At 35.2% G+C, this 22,004-nt stretch overlaps 1 protein-coding gene across 1 annotated transcript in view; it reads right to left on the reverse strand.

Moving 5' to 3' along the window:
• Positions 1-8,794, reverse strand: part of fmr1 (FMRP translational regulator 1) — a 36,513-nt gene extending 27,719 nt beyond the window's left edge. Inside the window, exon 1 of the mRNA XM_046849596.1 lies at positions 8,776-8,794. The gene's annotated coding sequence lies outside the window, so the exon portion shown is untranslated. The remainder of the gene's footprint in view (positions 1-8,775) is intronic.
• Positions 8,795-22,004: the final 13,210 nt, after the last annotated feature.

The raw sequence follows: 22,004 nt of genomic DNA on the forward strand, positions 1-22,004 counted from the left end.
ACCTCTTATAAACAAAGCTAGTTTCTAAACTTTTGAATGCCACCTCGTATTTAAAAATAAATAAAACAAACAGCAAATGAACACAATAATTAATAAACACAAATGTCAATATTTAAGTTATTAAGCAAAACCAACCAATCAACCAAACAACAAAGCATTTCAACAAACAAAATAATTAAATATCTAAATAAACAACCAAACAAATACAAAAACAAATATGGATATTTTTAAATAAATAAATAATCAAGTAAATAAATTTATATGCAAAAAAAAGTAATTACAAATAATTCTTAATCAATACATAATCAATCAAGTATTTTAAGGATTTAAAAAACTAATATATATAAATGAAGTAACTAACTATCCAATTACAATGTTAAGTCTATTGTATATTATTTTTATATTCTTACATTTGTTTTTATATATATATATATATATATATATCATATAGCCTGTAATAATAAGCATTTAATTTCATATTGTACTGATTATGTTTATGTTTGTTTACACGACAAATCAAATTTTAAACCTGCGTTATTCATATCATAATTCTCATAATTCATAACTCTCACTGTGACATTTGCGCCACCGTTTGTCAAGTAAAATAAAAGAAAATCTTGTAGCTGCTGTTTTTGTCTGGAGCTGATGTCACTCCTTGCAAGTCAGAGGCAACTTGTCGACTAGTCGCGTGATGCAGGATACACGGAATAGAAATGCTTTGATAAGAACATTCACTGGCTGCTTCCATTCCCTGACTGATGTGGGGGTGGGGGTTGGTGTGGGGCACAAAGTTATATTTGTGCATGAGGTGTTGCAGGAGATAAGAGATGGAGGGTTGGGTAAACATGAAGTTCAGAAATGTCAGAGCTGTAAAGCAGAAAATAATGTCTGCACTCTCTGGGTGGTAAACGAAAGAGATGATGGAAGGTGTTTGTTTTTTTTCTTGTACTCTTGTTTTTTTTCATTTGAAACATTTTTACCAATCATATTGGCAGATGCAATTGTACGCAGTGTTTCTTTAGTGCAGCAGGAACATAATTCCTTATATTGTGCTCTTTTTTTTTCGTGTACTTTGCACTAATGTATATAATTCTCTTTGTACTGTTTTGCATACAGGTGTAACAAGCGTAATGCTAATTACTCACTCGTTTGCCATTTTTATAGCTTGTGCATTGGTCTAGTTTGAGTACATACTGAGGGATGCTTTTGCATACTGTATGCAGTGTTTTGTGAATTTGATTTGAACCCTGGTGATCTCAGTACGATTCTAGCAGAGATGGTTCAATTGCATTGAGTAACCGATTAGCTCCTGAGTCCATCCAGCTGCTTGAAATAAACCACAAATGCAATGCATTTTGAATAGCAGGGAACTTTCTTTTCCAGAAACAGAAACAAACAGTGCCACAAGAGAGAGATGTACCAATTCAAATCATTATGTGTTGGAGATTTTGATCTATATATAAAATTGAGAAAACAAACACTAGATGTGTCCCAAGAAGTGCTTCTAAATAGTCATATACTTTATATAAGTATTCCAGATCATTACAGATTTTTTTGTATAGCGCTTATATCAATATCCATTGTTATAGCAGGAAAAGCTTTAGAGAGAGGAAGAGTTTATGAAATTGGAATGTACTGTAAAAGTTTAGTGCTTATAGGTTTGTTCTTCTGAAGTTTATTCCTAAATATTTAGTCATTTATACTCCATTCTCTGCAAAATGTCATTTTAAACATGAAAATACAAAAGTTGGTGGACACCTGATTATACCATTTGTATGTGCTTTTTGAACATCCCAAGCCACATTTAGACCCCATTTGCTGTTACAATAACCTCCACTATTCGAGGTAAATGACTGTTTTGGAGTGTGTTTTTGAAGATTTGTGCCACAATGGTGTTAGTAAAGTCAGGTACTGATGTAGGTGAGGAGGCCTGGGGTGCAGTCGGCGTTCACTTTCATCCCAAAGGTGTTCAGTAGGGTTGAGATCAGAGCTCTGTTGAAGTCCACTCAAGATCTTTCACGCCAACATATGTAATAAACTTCATAGAGCTGGTTCACAGCTAAAGAGATATCTAAAGAGATCCTATACAATTGTGTGAAAAGTTTATAGTTTATATTTAGAACTAAAATTATTAAACCTATTTTTTTTTTAATTAATGCTTGTAGTTCGTTTAGTTGGCAGATCATTTTTGCTCTTTCTAAAAATTAGTAACATTTTATAGCAATTGAACAATAATTTTATGAGCTTAAAATATAATTGACTTGTAATAAGTTTAATGATATTATCATCATTGTACAAAGGGAAATATTACAAATGTTTTACTATATTAAAGATATTTACACTTGCTAAGATACCATTTTTGGAGTTTTATTATTTCTATGCTCATGACTTGTTCAACTCGAATCATTTTTATTTGCATACCATTTTTAACAATGCACGTCGTCTCAAAGCAGCTTAACAGCGACAAATCGGGTATAAAGTTTGTATAAAAGAGTGTATAAATTCAGTGCCTTTAAGTTGGTTTCTTATTATTCTAAGATTATCCTTCATGAGCGAGCCCTTGGTGACTGTGGCAAGCGAAAACTCCATGAGATGGCATGAGGGAAAAAAACATTGAGAGAAACCAAAATCAAAACGGAGTCTGGTTGAGACTGAATGTTCATTCATTACGGTACCATCATTGATAAGCTGAGCAGTGATAGACGCCTAAATGCAAAACTGTTCATGAAACCTGTGATCTGGACTACTGTAGTACACTGTTTATGTTGATCACAGTCCAAATACATTCTCAAAGTTCATTTTTTTTGTTTTATTTTGCAAGAAATAGCAAATGGACAAAATGTATTATACTTCATTTTGATTTAAACTCAGAAACTGGATGACAATCAAAATATAAAAATGAATGTCAACATAAAATATTACAGTTATATAATCCATAAACAAGCAAAATATCTAATAGAGGATCATTAGGCCTCTTTGTTGATCCTGAGCTCGGATTACTGTCAGTATGATCTTTCAGTCTTCCAGGAGTTTCGTTTGTGATCTCTGGGTTTCCTTCTGATTACCAAAAACATGCTAGCTGATGGATTAGCAATGCCACAACCGCTTTTGTTTGTGAATCAGTTTGTCAAGTGTGTGTCCAGTGCCTTGAAATGAACTGCCTATTAATTAAGGGGGTTTTCCCACCTCCTGCCCAGTTTTCCCAGGACATGCTCCAGATTCATTGCTGCAGAAATGACTAAATATGATGTCGGCCATTGCAAAATGTGTTTATGGATTGCATAATTATTCTACAAGAAAAAGTCCAAATTCATTCCAAATTGCAAATAAAAGCGAGTCTGATAAGTCAAACAATAATCATGTGTTTCCAAGTAAAGTCAGTTAAATCATGATCTTTGTTTTATATTTCTATAGATATCCAAATGCTCGCAGCATGACGCCTGTCACAGTCTGGCAGTATGCGAGACTGTTTTTAATAAAGTTTCCAATATGAGGATGGTGGGGTGCCAAGCACAACAGGTGGCCTTGCCTGCTGTCTCGTTTAGATAACAAGGCCATCCACTATGAGACGTTAACTAGAAATAGCCAAGCGTCTGCCTTTAACAGACATTATCTCTATTGTTTTTTTTTTTTTTTATTGTTATTTGTTTTTCCGAACCTTTTTCAAAAGGAACGACCACAAGCACAATTTTTACAACCACATTGCACGTACTGGCATGACTATCAGATGACTGGAAACAGTAAATCAAATGCCCACTCTAAACCTTTTCTTTGTTATAGGAAGGAAACTGATGTTAAATGTCACTTATTTATCTGTCAGACTGTTATTGTGTAGCTGTCATGAAACTGAGGTTTGAGACAGATGAGAATGCAGTAAGGAAGCAAAATGAGTGAGAAAGTCAATGTTCTCTGATTTGCAGTCCGAGGTGGCAATTCTGGGAAATGCAGTGAGTAGATCGTGTAGATCTTCCGACACATACTTTTCATATCTGAACTTATATCTAATGCCAAGAATGAACATGCATCATTTGTAAAAAATTTAATAAAAAATTAACAAATCATAAAAATATTGTTAAAATAAATGTTATAAAAGATATAACTTAAAAATAATAAACCCTGCAAAATTAAATGGATCATTATTTCTGGGTTGTATAGTATTGTATGTTATAGTAAATACAGTATAATATTGTGTATTGTATTATAGTTTCTTCATAATATAGTGTCCTATGCTGTAGTATAGTCAACTATAATATAGTGTAGTTTCTTTAAGGTTTTTTATAGCATATAATAGAGGCTTTATAGTTTCTATATAGTATCTCTGTAATTTGCTCTGTAATTTTTTAATAGAATAATATAAGGATTAAAAGGTTTTTTTAGTATAGTATAATATAGTGTAGTGCTGTAGTATAGTATAATTCAGTATAGGTTCTTTACTGCATAGTACAATGCTTGAGTTTATAGTATAGTATAGTATAGTATAATATAGTATAGTATAGTATAGTATAGTATATTGTAGTATAGTATAGAATAGTATAGTACAGTATAGTGTAGTATAGTATTGTATAATGTAGTATAGTATAGTATACAGCAATGTAGTATAGTATAGTATATAGTATAGTATATAGTATAGTATAATGTAGTATAGTATAGTATAGAATAGTATAGTACAGTATAATGTAGTATAGTATAATGTATAGTATAGTATAGTGTAGTATAGTATTGTATAATGTAGTATAGTATGGTATAGTATAGTATAGCATAGTATAGTATAATATAGTATAGTATAGTATGGTATAGTATAGTATAGTAGTATAGTATAGTATAATTATAGTATAGTATAGTATAGTATAATAGTATAGTATAGTGTAGTATAGTATTGTATAATGTAGTATAGTATAGTATAATATAGTATAGTACAGTATAATGTAGTATAGTATAGTATAGTATAATGTAGTATAGCATAGTATACAGCAATGTAGTATAGTATAGTATAGTATAGTATAGTATAGTATAGTATAGTATAGTATAGTATAGTATAATGTAGTATAGTATGGTATAGTATGGTATAGTATAGTATAATGTAGTCTAGTCTAGTATAGTATAGTATAGTAAAGCACTTTATAATTTTTTCTAATGCAGTTATTAAGATTTTCTTGCTAGTATATTAGTATATTGTAGCAGTGTAGTATATTGTTTTATAGTTTCTTCATATCATAGTATCATGATTTTTTTTATATTATAGTATATTTTATATTATAGTATATTATAGTGTAATATAGTACTTTCTCATTTTTATATATAGTATAGTGCTTTATACTGTTTTCACATCATTTCCGATAAGTTATAGTTATAGTGTAATATATTACTTTATAATTTATGCTGCACCAGTTCAAATAATATTAAAGCACATTACAGTTTAAATACCCAGTAGTGTTTTTGATCCCAATAAAATGAATCTATTAGGAATGGATGTTGATGTCTTGCCATTATGAAAAATTAAACGATCTATAATTGATTATGACAACAAAATTCATGGCTAATGAGGCTCATAACATTCATTCACCTTCTGTAACTGCTGTATCCTGTTCAGAGTCATGGTGGATCTGGAGCCTATTGTGAGACTATTGGTCACCAGGCACACACACATATTGCTCAGTCATTCACAATTAGAGGGAAATTAGCGTAGCCATTCCACCAATTAGCATTAGCGTTTCAAAGGTGGATAGAAAACACAGAATTGGAGGAAACTCACAAGGACACTGAGAAGTCCTTGCAATCAGTAACCTGAGCTTGGGATCGAATTATGTTCTCCAGAGCTATCAGATGTTTCTGTGTTTCTGCTATACATCCATTTGTCTTTTATTTTAAAGGAGCAGTTTATCTTTCTTGTTCATCTAACTGGTGACTCTGGTGGAAAAGTTTTAAGGGTCAAGCAACTCTGTCCTTCAAATTATGTGTGCAAGAGAATTTAGTTTTAAAGTTATTTTCTGGGTCAGAAGATAAAAGAGCTAAAAAAGAAAACTTGGCCAAATCTAGTAAACATTCAACAACAGCAAAGTCAAATATAACTACAGAAACACCTTTAAACCATACACACACCTTACCGAAGCATGTAAAATATCCTAGAAAGTTTGTAATACTGATCATCAACCACATAGTTCTTTTTATTACTTTTTTATTCTTTATTACAAATCCAATTCACTCACTAATTCCAGGTCAATCAAACATATTCCCTCCAGGCTTTTCCCGCTGTTGGCTCAGGAACATTTAAAAGTAATTTAGCTATCAGTCATGGCTCATGAAGCTGTAAAGTGCTAGAACTTAAAACAAATATGCAGCACCCCTTGAACGCTTAGAAATGCATTCCCGGTTTTCATGGCGATTCATGTTAGCCGAAATCTCCCCATCACATTCTTACCAGTGCAAAATAACGCTTGTTTGTCTGTCTGTCATTTTTGTTTATCTTTCGTAATTACTCTTAGATCTTCTCAATTGGTGTACTTCGAAATCTTTAAAATCCCTGATGTGTTTCTGGATGAATGTGTAAACTGGATTACCTTTGTGTTCGGTTTTGCTCTTACAGTCTTCACTAATTAAAAGAGGAAAGGGGTTCTTAAACAAAATGCCAAATGAAATGCCAAAATATTCTATAACTCTTTGTAATATCACTGTAACATATTCCACTTTAGTGTATTACGTCTTGCATTTTGTTGCCCACAGCAATTTTCATGCATATACCTTATAGCATTTGGCAGACGCCCATATCCAGAGGAATAGAAATGCTTTAAAGTCACAATAAAAAAAAAATATATATATATCCTGATAACGGTTCACTAGATCTTGTCCTACGAATACTATCAGATTATAAATCCTGTTGGGGAGGTATTATATTTTGAGAAAAGCACAAAAAGTGCTAATTTAGCACTTCTGGAAGAAGTAGGCCTTTAGTCATTGCCTGAAGTCTGCTATCAGCTGTTCGGACATCTAGGACATCTAAGTTCATTCTATCTCTAAGTTACCAGAACAGAAACGTCCTGAGGAATGCTTTCCTTGTATTTTTTGAGACGTGGGTCCAGTCGAGCAATGCAATGCAGTCTTTTAACAATGTTTGCTAAGGAACCTAACGGACAAAGTATTGCATATTAATGGGACAAAAAATGGCTTAATAATTATGATTATTAGTTTGTTAAAACAAAATCTGATTACAGGTAGATGGGCGTAGGATTTTATTATTATGAAATGTTATAAACATGTTATAAACAGTTATAGAACTCTATTGAGTTGCAACATGAAAGTGTATATAATGTCTAATTATTAATGCAATGAACTGATGAACTGATAACTTGGTGACTTGAGCACTATTAGTAATTTTTATTATTATTAATAATAAAAACCATAAGATTTTGTATGGTCAATTATGGTACTTGTTATGAACTATAACAAGGTCTAAAGTTTTTTTTTTTTTTTTTTTATATGCTCATTCTTTTGCACATACTGAATGGTCCAGTTAACAAATATGATTCCATTTAATTAGGGACATTATAAATAATGCAGGATAATAAATATTCAAGATATTAAACCTTTTCTGTCTTTCTTTGAATTTTTCCAAGACAATAAAATCCTAAAAAACTAACAAAAATATTGCTGTCTTGGACATAAACATTACAAAGTTTTACTCTTATTTATATGCTTCATTTTATTTATACAAATAACAATATTGTGTATAAAATAATTTTATTATGGTTAACAAGAGGGCAAGAGCAGGTGGTGTAACCTGTCATGATATGAAGTGTTATGATCAGCCTCTCCTGAAGCTTCTTCTAAACATCGATTTCAAAATAAACTCATGAACAACATGTACAGACACATTATAAACTGAAGATTAAGTGTTTATAATAAAGACTAAGCTGTTCTAAAAAACACAAGTACAAAAATGTTTGAAATAATATTTTACTCTGCGTATGTTTTTTAGGTGGTTCAAGACTTTTTTTTATATGAATAGCATGTATTCTATAATTTTTTATATGAATAGCATGTATTCATGACACTGATGTCAAATTGTGACCCTGTTCTCTGCACATGTTTTAAATGTAATTGAGACCAGGTGATAACTGTAGACATTAGTGTTACACATTTTGCGATGATTTTTGTGTTTAGTTATTTGTCAAGTGGTTTATATATGAAAATTATTTTGATTTGTAATATTTCAGCTACTCAACTGGACAACTTCAGATTGCAAAATTCACTCCATTAAAAAGCAAGCAAGCAAGCGAGCAAGCAAACAAACAAACAAACAAACAAACAAACAAACAAACAAACAAACAGGTCAAGCATTCAGTCTCACCAGGAATGGACAGTGCTGATCACGACACTTTATTCTTAAGAGTTGAATGGTTTTTAAATATTTTTCTTTTAATTATTTATTATTCATACTCGTCCTCGGATCAGACAAAAGGACGCGCTTTGTGATTTTCTTTTTGTTGTCGAATTGCGAGCATCAAGCCCACTGCATCTGCTACCCAGGTCTAAGAGAGTGTTGTGAAAAAGCAATCAACCACCTAGAAGGTTGAAGGGGTTGAGACTCAGGAGGTTACACTCCTCTAGGAGATGCTGAGTGGATCTCTGATGCTGTTTCAAAGCTATTTTCCTCCCAACAGCTTGAGCACCTCTGAGTAAGCGTAATGAGTTTAGACACGCCAGAGGTGGGGATATCACTTGCAAAAACCTTTTTTCGAAAATGCAGGGTTGTAACAGGTGCAACACAGAGACTCTCACCACACACACACACACACACACACACACACACACACACACACACACACACACACACACACACACACACATATATACACAATTTGCTAGCACTACACCTACAATGATGCCATATATGAACATGATCTAGACCTTTACTACTATATATTTATGTACAATAAATTATATTCGAAAAAGGTGTTGAATTCTCAAATCTGAATGTTAATTTCTTTTTAAAAAAATTTTTTCCAACTAGCTATGCAATTTCCCCATAATTCCGAGCGCAGGTTTATATTATAACACTCACTCTTACATAGCACAATATACGTATTTACGGAGGGAGTCTCCAGTAACAGTGCTTTGTAACAGCAAGTATATATGTATTGCATATCCTATAACATGAGGAACTATCTTGCTCATTGACATCCCACAATATTAAACTATAATAGGATAAAAACTATGACATGCTTTTTAATAAATGAATAACTAAAATATTTTGCCAATTGCTATTTTATAATACAACTGAAATACTTCAGGATCCTGAGGGCATTACATCAATCTGTAGCTGACTTTGTAGTTCAGTGAACTTCAGCTAGATCAGAGTCACATAATGATGATCAACCAGGGAAAAAAAAAAAATCGAACCAGGGTGACATTTACAAATAATGTGTTGCAGTAACTGAATGTAAATGTAGCCTTCGCTCCACAAGCACATCAGTGAGTTCTGTGTGCCCACGAGCCGGAACGGTTTACTGGTTGTACTTTCAAGGAACACATTTGATAGGTACCGATCACTGCATATCAAGATCATTCTACAAGACCTGCTGTTTTTGACCCTGTTGTACAGTCACCACATTTTGGCCCTTGTCAAAAATGTTAAGATCCTTAAAAACACTCATTTGTCCTGCTTCTGAAGCATCAACTTTAAGAACTGATGGATCATTTGTTGCCTGATATATCCCACCTGATTTTAAAATGGCATTGCCTTGTATTGTTAAGAGCTAATTTTATTAAATATTTATTATATCATTATAAATAAATGATTATAAATTTAAAGAGGAGAAACTAAAACTTTTTCAACACAACACATTTATTAATGCAGTCCTTTCTTTACTCTGAAAAAAAAAAACACCAAACAAATGATTTTTATCACTAAACATTTGTTTTACTGATGCGGCCAAAAGCACCAAAATCTGCCATGATGCACACATCCGTCAATTAAAACCGTCCGTGTGGAAACATAGCAAAACTTCTGTTTGGTATCTTGCTGATTTATATAATTTAAACCACTGTAATTAATATAAAAAAGCTGCCCTGTCATCGGAAAATATAAACAGTCATGTAAAACTTATCTGTTTAGAGCAACTGGCTCAGTGCAAAGAAAAAGAAGTAATTGGAACCTGTGTTTTTCTAAGTTCAATGTGTTTAATAGACATGAACAAGTTCTTTGAAAGACATGTACCATCTTTAAAACATTTCTGTGTTCTTTATGCTGTATGTTTATGGTGGTTTCAGTAATAATTAACATACGTTTACATTAAGCATCCATATTTTTCCATTAATTTATGATATATTTAGAACAGTTAAAAATATGCTATTAAATTGTGATTATTTACGAGTTAATCATGTGATTAATCATGAGTAAATATTTTAATTGTTTCACAGCCCTGACCCCTGTGGTTAGGGATATATACACCTAACCACAAGGACACCTAACAATAAGATTCATACATGTTTTTTTAACATCCCATTTCACATTTAATACCCGTTGGGGAGGGTGGTGGTTGCTCAGTGGTAAAGATGTTGGACTTCTAATTGGATGTCTGTGAGCTCAAGTCCCAACACCACCAAGCTGCCACTGCTGGGTCCATCAGCAAGGTGCTCAACCCTCAACTGCTCAGTCATATAAATGAGATAGCAGTATGTTGTTCTGGATAAAGCTGTCTGCCTAATGCTGTAAAAGTAAATGTAATGTAAATTTGCTCTTACAGTAACCTCCAGGAAGTTGCCTCACTAGATTTTGGAGTGTGCTTGTGGAGATTTGTGCTCATTCAGCCATAAAGCCATTAGTAAAGTCAGGTACTGATATAGGGTGAGGAGGCCTGGGTGGCAGTTAGCATTCCAATACAACTCAAAGGCTTTCAATAGGGTTGAGATCAGAGTTCTATAGTAGTTATTCATGGGAATCAATCAAACGTGATGTGTTATTTTAAATCTGCCAATCAGAAATATAGTATTGTAATAGCGGCTTTGTTGGTGGATAAACAAATACAGCAAAGGTGTTGCTCTTTGTAAGCCAAAAATAGGATTCTGAGATGGCAGTGGACATATTTGCACTCATAAATTATTGCTAAAGACAAACAAACAGAAAAGCAGCCAAAAACAACGGATTCAGATTCCTGTACCTGTCCATATTTATGTAGGGTTATTCCAGGTGCCATGCAGGCTTTTGAAGGCATCATTAACCTTGATTAAACTGCTGCCTATTATGTCTAATACTTCTCCAAAAAGAAAAAAAAACAAAGACCTAAGCAAAACCTTCAGTTGAATCTTGATAAATGATCAATAGAAGCATGTGAGGCTGTAGAACCAAGAAAAAAATACATTTCTGAAAAACCTCTTCTAAAACATATGACAAGCGTTTTTTTTTTTTAACCGAGGCTATAACCACACAGACTAATTCCTCTCTTTTCAAACGGTGCGAATTGAAAACAAACAGCGTCTGGAAAACCATTTGAGCTGTCAATGCTGAAAAACCACCCGCACAGTCCAGTCATTTTCCCATCATGATAAACTATTATAGATTTTCACACTCTATGAAACATTGGAAACACAAAAACTGTGTCTGGAATTTAAACCAGCTCATAAATGTATTTGTTAAAAAAGAAAAAAATACATTAAACTCTTAAAATAAACACCATCTCTCTCAGAAATCTCTTTCTGTCTGTCTGTCTGTCTGTCTGTCTGTCTGTCTGTCTGTCTGTCTGTCTGTCTGTCTGTCTGTCTCTCTCTCTCTCTCTCTCTCTCTCTCTCTCTCTCATTCCTTTCACCACCAATTACCTAATAATTACACATTTATTTATTGCATTGCATTTTATTAAGAACATTGTCATATATTTTTATCCATTTATAGTTGCATTTACACTTCTGGAACACTGTGTTATTGTAAAATTGCACCTATAACTGGTTGTTCCCTCACAGCATTTCTTTTATCTCTCTCTCTCTTATTTTATAAGACAAAATATTTTTTTTATTTTTTTTTTTATGTCATAGAGAAACTACTGGAAAAGTAAAAGCTACAGATTTACCTTTAACTGAGAAACTGAGAAGAGCTGAAAAAGAACTCAAGAATCCTCCCAAAAATCTTACATACAAAAAGTACGTAATAAATTTGTATTATGTTAAATTAAAAAATCCTTTTTTCAATTCGTTACATTACATTAGTTTACCGTACTTGTGCCTATGAATGAGTTGTTACTATGGCAGCAGTAAATGTGATTTGACCTGCAACTGACACTGTTATCAGAGCTTCTGCTATAGGGTATTAATGAATAAACTTCTGACCAATCAGATATAAAGATAAGTGAATGGCATGTACGGAGGATAGTGACGAATTAGGTGAATGTATTAATACTTAAAAAAGGTTCCCGGGTGGTTTAGTGGTTAGGATGCTGCGCTCTCACCGCTGCGGCCCGGGTTCGATCCCCGGTCAGGGAACCAACCCCAGCCATCAGGGTGCATAAGCCAGTGCACTCTTAGTGCTGGTCCCAAGCCCGGATAAGTGGGGAGGGTTGCGTTAGGAAGGGCATCCAGCGTAAAAACATGTGCCAAATCAAACATGCGCATCATGAATACGGATGATCCGCTGTGGCGACCCCTAATGGGAAAAGCCGAAAAAAAAGTTTATTAATATTTGAAAAAACAAGGGAACTGAAACTGAACAAAGCGCAAAACGTCAAAAAGCATAAACATAAGCACGAACTTGAGCTAAACCAGCGTTAAATTAATAACCGTGAAAGATAATAAACAAAAGACAAAGTCTGCAGCGACCCATGAGTATATGTACAAGTGCACATTACAGTAAACATGAATCAGGTGTGATGTGGCCTGTGATAATGCAGTCAGTTGTGGGAGACGTCCATAATCCTTACAGCAAAGAATATTGTCTTAGTGTGAAAGATTTGCTGTTGTAATAACCTAAACTATTATTGGTAAATGTTACACTAGATTTTGGAGTGAGGTCCAGCCACATGGACTTTAAAGATGTAAAGTACTGATGTAGGTTGAGGAGGCCTGGGGTGCAGTCGGCAATCCAATTCATCTCAAAGATGTTCAGTACGGTTGAGGTCTTCAATCTCCAACTTTTGTAATCCATATATTTACAGAGCTGAGTTTGTGAAATCAGAACATTTTATCATACCACATCCAAAGACAATTGTGTGCGTTTGGGGAAGACCCACATATGGCTGGAAATGTCAGGTGTCCCAATAGGTTTGTTCATAAAGTGTACTATGAGGTAATACTGATAGCATATACAGATGACTCAGTCTCAGTTGTAATAAACCCTATGTTTTATTGTCATATATTTTTTAAAACTTTGATTGATGATGATCACAAAGGCAGCTTCAGAGTTTGGCATTTCACCAGAGCTGATCGATGAACAAACTGATTACTGTGTCATTTGAGGTTAGAGTAGGCAAGCACAAAAAATGAAACAGTGTCAAATTCCCTCAAGAAAACATTTCAGCTTGCAAATATAAACAAGCGGAATTAGGCTTTATTTATACCTTTGTCATGAATTTCAGTGGACTCTACAGAAATGCCCCCAAATATGCAGAAAGCAATGCATTATTTATGACATCCTTGTTTGCCAGCTGAAATTGAAAGTGCAATAAATCTCAAATAAACCAAATTTGTTCTCTAAATGACTCTTCTTAAGGCCATTGACTGTTACCCTGTGATGAAATTACTACTGAAATATTACAACGTCTCTTAGTTGTTTAAAAAAAGCCTCAGACACACAAGTGTTGTCAAGTAAGTGGTTTATTATAATGTAACAAAAATGAAAATAAATAATACAAAAATGACTAAATGATTATCCAGCACTGGATTTCTTTTGACGCTTAACTTTCTGTGCAGGAACTCGAATTATATGGATCACAGCGGCAATGCTAATGTGCTATAAAATGCCTCTGGCCATGCAGTTGATATATATCAAGACATTAAAAGGCACTATTTTTGCAATAGGCATATTTTTTTTTCAAAGCATCTTACACATGAGGCACAAAGTCAGGCAGGATTAAAGACCTTACTAAGATTGGCAGTAAAAAAACATGTCACGATAATTTTCTTTGGGTTCCTGCATTTTTTTTTTTGTATTTAAAGTTGTAATCTAATTTAACAGCAGGGTTTTGTGCACCAGTAACATTCACTATAAGAAAAAATGCAGTGGAAACCTGAGCATAAGTTTTGTATATGCTTTTAAAGAAACATTAACCTTAAAATAGAAGAGAAAGAGAAGCTAGTGAGAGAATGACATGGTTACGACACATCTAAATGGTAAATGTAACTGTAAAAGTAACTATAAAAGCTGATTTTATCTCTTGAAATTGGTAATTGAAAAATAAAACATTTGATGCCCTGGGAGACAGTAGTTCTTTTCCTACAACAAGATCCCCCAAGTGTTTTCTGTTAATGGATCTCAATATAGTGGTTTCATTTACAGTAGTAGAAAAAGGCTTGTCAGATTTCTCTCTATTCCATAGGACAGACAGACAGACAGACAGACAGACAGACAGACAGACAGACAGATAGATAGATAGATACTTTATTCATCTCAATACGAAATTTACAGCTTCCAGCAGTAACCACAAACATCCACAATAATGCATGCAATAAATACTACAAAATAATAAATACAAAAAATGTAAAGTACGTTAAAGAAAAAAGTCTGTGCAAAAAGACAGTGTTTGTTGTGTCTGTGCAAGTTAAGGGTCTGTGCAATAACTCAGTGTTTTATCAAATCTTGTGCGACTAAAAGCGTTTTGGAGAGTTATGTGCAAACTGGAGTGTTAATGTGCATAGTGTACAGTGTGTGGTGCAGTGCAGAACGGCTGAAGTTCAATACAGTGAGGAAAGTCAGCACTGAACCCCCTGTCCTCCACAATAGAATTAAAGAGCATGGGGAAGGAACGAGTCTGTCAGTGGAGCAGGGCAGTGACAGCAACCTTTCACAGTGGATGCAGTGGATTGTCCATTAATGACAGGAGGTTGCTCAGCACTTGTCTCTCTGCCACTGATGTCAGGCCGTCCAGCTCAGCGCCCACAACCAGCTCGCCAGACGTGAGCCGTCCTTGTTCTTGATGCTGCCTCCCCAGCACACTGCCACATAGAAGAGGGCTCGCGCCACAATAGACTGATAAAACATCTGCAGTAGCTTTGTTGTTGAAGGATGCCAGTCTTCTGAGGAAGTACAACCGGCTCTGTCCTTTCCTGCACAGAGCGTCCACCTTGGCAGTCCAGTCCATCATTAAAAAAAAAGTACAGATGTTCTGATTTTACATGTATGTGTGGTGTTTATATCATTTTCCTTTTGGAAAGTATTGGGGCACCTGACTTTATATAGTATGTGATTCTTTTCCAAACTGTTACCACAAATTGTGGAGGCATTTGAATAGGATACCTTTAGATAAATGTTAAATGCTACTGTATTACTTGAGACCAAAAACCTGTTTTAGCATGATAACGTTTTAGGAAGATAATGCTGCTATGCAAAAGAGCCAGCTCCATAAAGATTATGGATTATATGGGTTAGAGTGGAAAATTTTGAGTGGCCTGGTATAGAGTGCTGAACTCCACCCTAATGAACACCTTCTGGGTGAATTGAAATGCTGACTGCACCCCAGGCCTCCTCATCTCACCTACATTAGTACCTGACTTTTCTAACATCTTGTGGCTAAATGAGCACAAATCTCCATTCAAAAATGTAATGGAAAAGCTTTTCAGACGATTGAAGGTTATTATAACCGCATATGGGGACTAAATGGGGGGCTGAATTGTGATTTGTATTAATTTTATGCACCGACAGTCTAAACTCCTTTCATCATTTCATTAATTTTACATAAAGTGTACTTTTTTCTTTTTTTACAATAAGAACACCTGTTTTTGAATCAATTCATTATTACAATTAGATTAGATATTAAACATCCATACCATACCATACCATACCATACCATACAAGTCCCTGTGTACAAATTATTTTTATACTCCTGGGCCAAAAAACAAAGAATTGTCCAAAATCTTTGCAAGAATAAAACAAATCCTTTAGATCTCTCCCTGCTCTAGCTGGTTTCTTGTAATGGGAGCGAACCTGAATGCAAAGGCAGATAATTTTTATGTTTTTATGATGCAAACATACAAAAGAAAACACAACAGAAAGAAACATGAAACTCAGCATGACTTTTAGCGAATACCAAAAATGTCGAAACAAATGTTAAAGAAAAAAACTAAGGCTATATAGTACATGTGATAATGAGCTGTGAATATGATTCAGGTGAGCAGTCAATTGACCTAGCTCAATAAAGGTGCCGTGGCTGTGAAATGAACCTTGTTATTAGGCTCATAAGTGGCTGCATTAGGTGCTGAAGATCCCCAAATAAGATTTCATTCTTTAAAAAAAATCTCTTAGATGTAAGATTTTGTATACCCAGACATGTTTCTTGTAAATTTTTGCATGTTGATGATGATTGCACACATATAATAGATAAAAATAAATGAGCAAGTGGTGGACTCACACAGAAGAGACTCTTGCTCTTTCATTCTTGCTCTTTTTCTGATCCATGGTTTACTGTTAAGACCATTATAAATTGGCCTTAACTGTTGCTCTGGAGTGTTAACACTATTGCTAGAGCCATGCTGTTATCTTGTATTCATTAACCTACAGTAGTTAGTCTTATCAAGCCTACATCTGCCTTCTAATCAAACCCAATATACGATCAGACAGAGAAAATCAGCAGGATATATATTTTTTTAATTCTGAAAACTTTTCTGAGCTCCTCGCAGAGATTCCTTCACCGGCCCTTGATAGTTCATTCATGAGCAGGAAGCAGACTACAGAAAACGAGAAGTCATTAAAATGTATCCCAAGGTCAAATCTGTCGAGTTTGACTGACATGCTGCACTGCGCTTATGTGTCGTGTTTTGATTGCTTTGCGTACTCGGCTTGTTCACTATCCGTTATTTGTCCTGCTCAGATGAAACGGCACCCGATAAAACCTACATGCTGTGTGTCTGCATAGCGCTTTATTCATGTTTATGCAAATGCACATCGTTTGAAACATGTTCTCTTGAATTATTCATCTGAGGAGTGTATTGTGTTCCGAAAGGAGTGAGTGTTTCAGAGACCCGCGATTGGTTCGATGCCTACACATACCGAGCTGTGCTTTATTATACGTTTGACCTTAAGAACTTCTTGCTGTGTATACCACATATGGCCATCAATAAATATTTAAAAAGCATGCATTAAAAACAATTACAAGCCAACACTGATTGATTTCTCACCTAACACTGAAAATCCCTGGAACTAATCTGCATTACGTGTGCAATCAAAGAATCTGATCATCAATTCTGATGAGAATTAAAGGATTTTCTGGATCAGGGAAAAAAAGCCAGTTTTGGCGGTTTTGCACAGGATAATTATATATAACTCTGAGGACTGAGTGAGTTGGGCAGCACAGCTTGAGCTCTCGGGAAGGGTTTTATGGGAGCTCGAAGTGGTCCGCATTCACAAAGCTGTTTGACATTTAAAGGAGGCCAAAAGTCTAATCGACCAGTATTAGCCCTTTGCCTTTCTCTTCTGGGTCTGAAGCGTGCACCGCATGGTAGAACTAACTGAAATTAGCTTCATCCACATGAACTGAATTTAAATAAAATACTGACCAGTGGTGGGAAAAGAATGAAAACACACCGACTTATGTAGTAAAAATGTTCACGTATTAAAAGAAAATTAATTGATTTCAGCAATTACTTGAGGAAATATTTTAGTCTACAATTGACACTAATCTAAAACTATGCATTTCTTTTCTTTAATTATAATATCCTGTATTATTACACTCAGTGAATGAAAGCAAAAAAAGAAAGAAAATATTAGCAGGCTATGCAACATAATAACACATGCTGTTTCAGTTTTTATAGATTTCTTGGTTCTTTGGTTCTTTTCTACCTTGAACTAGGAAACCCAAACCTGTTCCAGCATGGCAGCACTCCTTAGCACAAAGCTTAGAACTGCTTTCAGTACGTGTATGTGCATGTTAGATTTTTGTCCAATCAGATTTCAGCCTCTATGTGCTGCTATGTCAATTTAATCTGCTCAGGGTCTTCACAATCAGTAGTGCTGGCCCATGTAGTAACATAGCAACATAGCAAACATAGCAAAAGGTATGTTTCTTGAACCAATTAAATTTTAAATTCACCTCACAAGGACAGCTAACTGGCCCAGAATAGCGTCAGCATTTTTCCGTCCTTTGATTGGTTGGTCAGAGGGAAACCGTTACAGCCAAGTTCGACTGGCAAAACATGTGTGTAGCGCTCTGCACACATTAATACATCAGAGTTAGATGCCTACGGAGGAAGAGAAATTGATTTGGTCTCTGAAAATACATTTTCCAGAAAAGCTAGACATCGTGAGGAGGTCAGCCAACCCCGAAGCTAGCTAACGTGTTTTAGCCCAGGAAAGGGTTTGTTTACCACTTCCAGACCAGTGAATACGAGCGGTACCACTGGATTACAGCCTCTGAGGAGCGGTGCAAATGATGAGTCTGCATCTCTGGTGAGTAGGTTGTATTTTATTAAAATGTTTATGTATTTGTCATGTTATTAGACAAATAATACTGTAATTTACTTACACCAACCAACAAAAACCCCACACCACTGCAATAAAACGTGTTTACTTTACACCCCGGTTGACATTTAATTACCCGACCTACTGCTAATATCAGCCTCAAACCATGTGACTGAAATGTTTACCTCAAAATAAACACCTAAAAGCACTGTCTATCACAGCTTCTTTGCATTCCTACTCCAAGAATACTAATAATTCATTTTCATTGCCTAATTTTCTTATATGGTGGGGTGTTCGCCGCACGGAATAGGGTTCATTAAGTTATATAATACACCGTCTTACATTTACAGAACTGACAAGACCGATCATTTTGGAGAAAACAGGGAAATCCTCTGCACCCCCCCAAAAAAGTCTGTTTATGCTGATGCAAGAACCAAATGGTGCAGGTGACAGGCCTAATTAGGCTTCACCTATACCATAAAAACGGCATGCTGTTAGCACCAAACTAAAAAAAAAACAGTATTCCAGCAGGCAATCACTTTCCATCCATTCTATTAGCATACAGCATTTTGAATAATGCAGAGAAAGTAATATAATTAGTTCCTCAGGTGCAAAGCCAAAGACAGAGGTGCAAAGTCTGTAGACTCTGTGTGTACACTCTCATAGACTTTAAAAACAGAACAAAAATGCTAATAATAACACCAGCAATAATAAAAAATGTAATAATAATGATAATAATAATAATAAATACTACTAATGATTATAATAATAACAATAACTGCGTGCAGTATTCCGCATTTGCCAATGCATTCGTGGAATGTATAAATAAAGACCAAGAATAGATCAAGGTGCACCACATTTCAGCTTCTTAAAGATGATAAACATTGGAAAGCAAAAGAGAAAGAGCTGTGAAACACCTGCGTTTGAGATAAAAAGATTGTTTTCCTCGCCGTGTATAGGGTTCATTGTCTTTGTTTGTCAGTCTTGCAGAAGATTGCATCAATTGCTGCGTCACATGGTGTTACTCATCCGGCGTTTGTGACAGCACATTGGGGACAAATTCACCTTCCGTTAGATGCGGGGCTGCTGCTGTGTCGACGTCGCCCGCAGTATCAAAGCGGACGTGATTCGTTTCCACTTTAACGCAGATTGCCATTTTTTTTTTGCCGTTGACAAACACGCAATCAAGCACACAGAGAGAATTAAACCCTGACTCTGCTGTAATTGATGTCGGCGGTAGGCACAATTTGATATAATTCCTTGTGATTTATCGTAACATGACATCATCAGTGCTCCATCCAAGTTGGCTGTGGAGTGGGTTTTCATTTGTGCTTTTATTTTCTTTAGGCTGTCCTGATATGATCACTTTCCATATTTAGATTTGTTTTTTAAAAACACGAAAGGCCAGCCGGATGTGCATCAAAATACGTGAACCCGAAACCTAACTGCAGGATAAGCACGCAGCATGGATGAAATTAGCATCAAATTTACTAAGGCTATAGCCTATAAAGCAAACAGTGGCTGGGATGCCTACTGAATGTTCTCTGCATGTTGTGCAAATTGCATTTTAAAAGCTGCTATAAAGTGGTTCAAATGGACACAGTAAAAATAAGATTTGTACAAATATGTGCCCTGAGAGCCGGCAAAAGGCTTGGGACTAAAGTGAAAATCATAGCTTAAGATTTAAACAAAAATAAACTTAAATTCGTAATAAATGAAAACACATGGCTACACACACAAGGCCATCTGTAATGAACTAGACTCAGGAGAAGGTTCCATATGGAGGGTTTATTGACAGGGTAAAATATGATTCCAACATAGTGATGGCAATATCAATAAACACAGCTCAACAAGGAAACAAAACTCCAGGATTCACAAAGGTGTCTGATATACCCTAGATATGTAGCAAAAGTATGTCTATATCAGACCATGACACCCATACTGTATGTGCTTCTGCAATATGATACAAAGACTGTCATGGCAGTACAAGTATAAACGGCTCACTGAGATTGGCAAAAGTTTGAAAAGTTGTATACAATAAATAAGCTTTATATTCACTGTGTCGCACTTTATTTAGGAGTCGGAAACCAGAATACGAATAGGACATTTATTAGCATTGGGAAACAAACAGAAACTAGGAAGCAGCAAGTACCGGAAAACAGGCATATTCCGAAACAATTCAATTCAAAAGCAGCTTTACACAGATATTGTGGTGATTAAAAGTGAATATGTTCTTTATAAGTAAGTTTGTCCCTGATGAGCCAGCGGGTGACGACTGTGGCAAGGAAAAACTCCCTGAGATGGCATAAGGAAGAAACCTTGAGAGGAACCAGACTCAAGAGGGAACCCATCCTCATCTGGGTTGCATCGAATGTCCATTTATAGCAGATATAAGATGTTGCGTGGTACAGTGATGGTGATCAGAAGCGAAATGTAGTCCTGAGTCAATTTAGCAGTCTGTTGACATTAACTACAGTTCAATCCATCCAACACAGGTAGTCCAGGGATGATCGCCAGAATGAACCGTAGATCGGACGGTGAGTGAGTGCAAACGGGGGCCTTATAAAGGGAGGGTGTAGATTGGAGACAGTTGAAGGTCATTAGTATGTAGCCGAGGCACTGCAATTGTGCTGAGTGCCAATTTTTTTTTTCTTGTAACAGACTGAAGCTCCAACATGTAGCCTGGTTCTGTGGAAAATCTGGTCACCCAGTAAAACTGGTTATACTGGACCAAGCCACCAATTTTATACACAAAACAAAGAAAAAACATCTAGCCTTTAATTCAGCTGACAGAATTATGTAATCAAATGCACAAGTTTCAAGTTTATTGCCATTTGCACGGGTACATTGCACTATATGTCTATATGTACTATACTATATGTCTTGACTTGACTTGATATGTGCATATACATGTACATATGTAGTGAAAGTGAAAAAATATTGCACATTGTGTAAATTATATTGCACATTGTTTTCTGTCTGTCTGCCTGTCTGTCTGTCTGTCTGTCTGTCTGTCTGTCTGTCTGTCTGTCTGTCTGTCTACAAGGTTAGAATAAATATCTCAATCTATTCTCAATAGCTATAAGATGGATGGTTTCTTCTCTACTGTGTTTACTTGTGCCGTGTTAAATTCTAAACAGTTTCTGTAAATGCGCCAACCAGGCATAACATTATAATATTATGACAGGTAAAGTGAGTAAACACTGATTATCTCTTCATCATGGCAGCTGTTAGTGGGTGGGATATATTAGGCAGCAAGTGAACAATTCGTCCTCAAAGTTGATGTGTTAGAAACAGAAGCAGTGGTGAATATCTATCAAAAGTGGTCCAAGTAAGAAACAGTGGTAAACCAGCAACAGGGTCATGGGGCAGCCAAGGCTTATTGATGCACAAGCTACAGTAGATCAAAATGCTG

Source organism: Silurus meridionalis, chromosome 5 (assembly GCF_014805685.1).
Source record: "Silurus meridionalis isolate SWU-2019-XX chromosome 5, ASM1480568v1, whole genome shotgun sequence".
Taxonomy (NCBI): Eukaryota; Metazoa; Chordata; class Actinopteri; order Siluriformes; family Siluridae; genus Silurus; species Silurus meridionalis.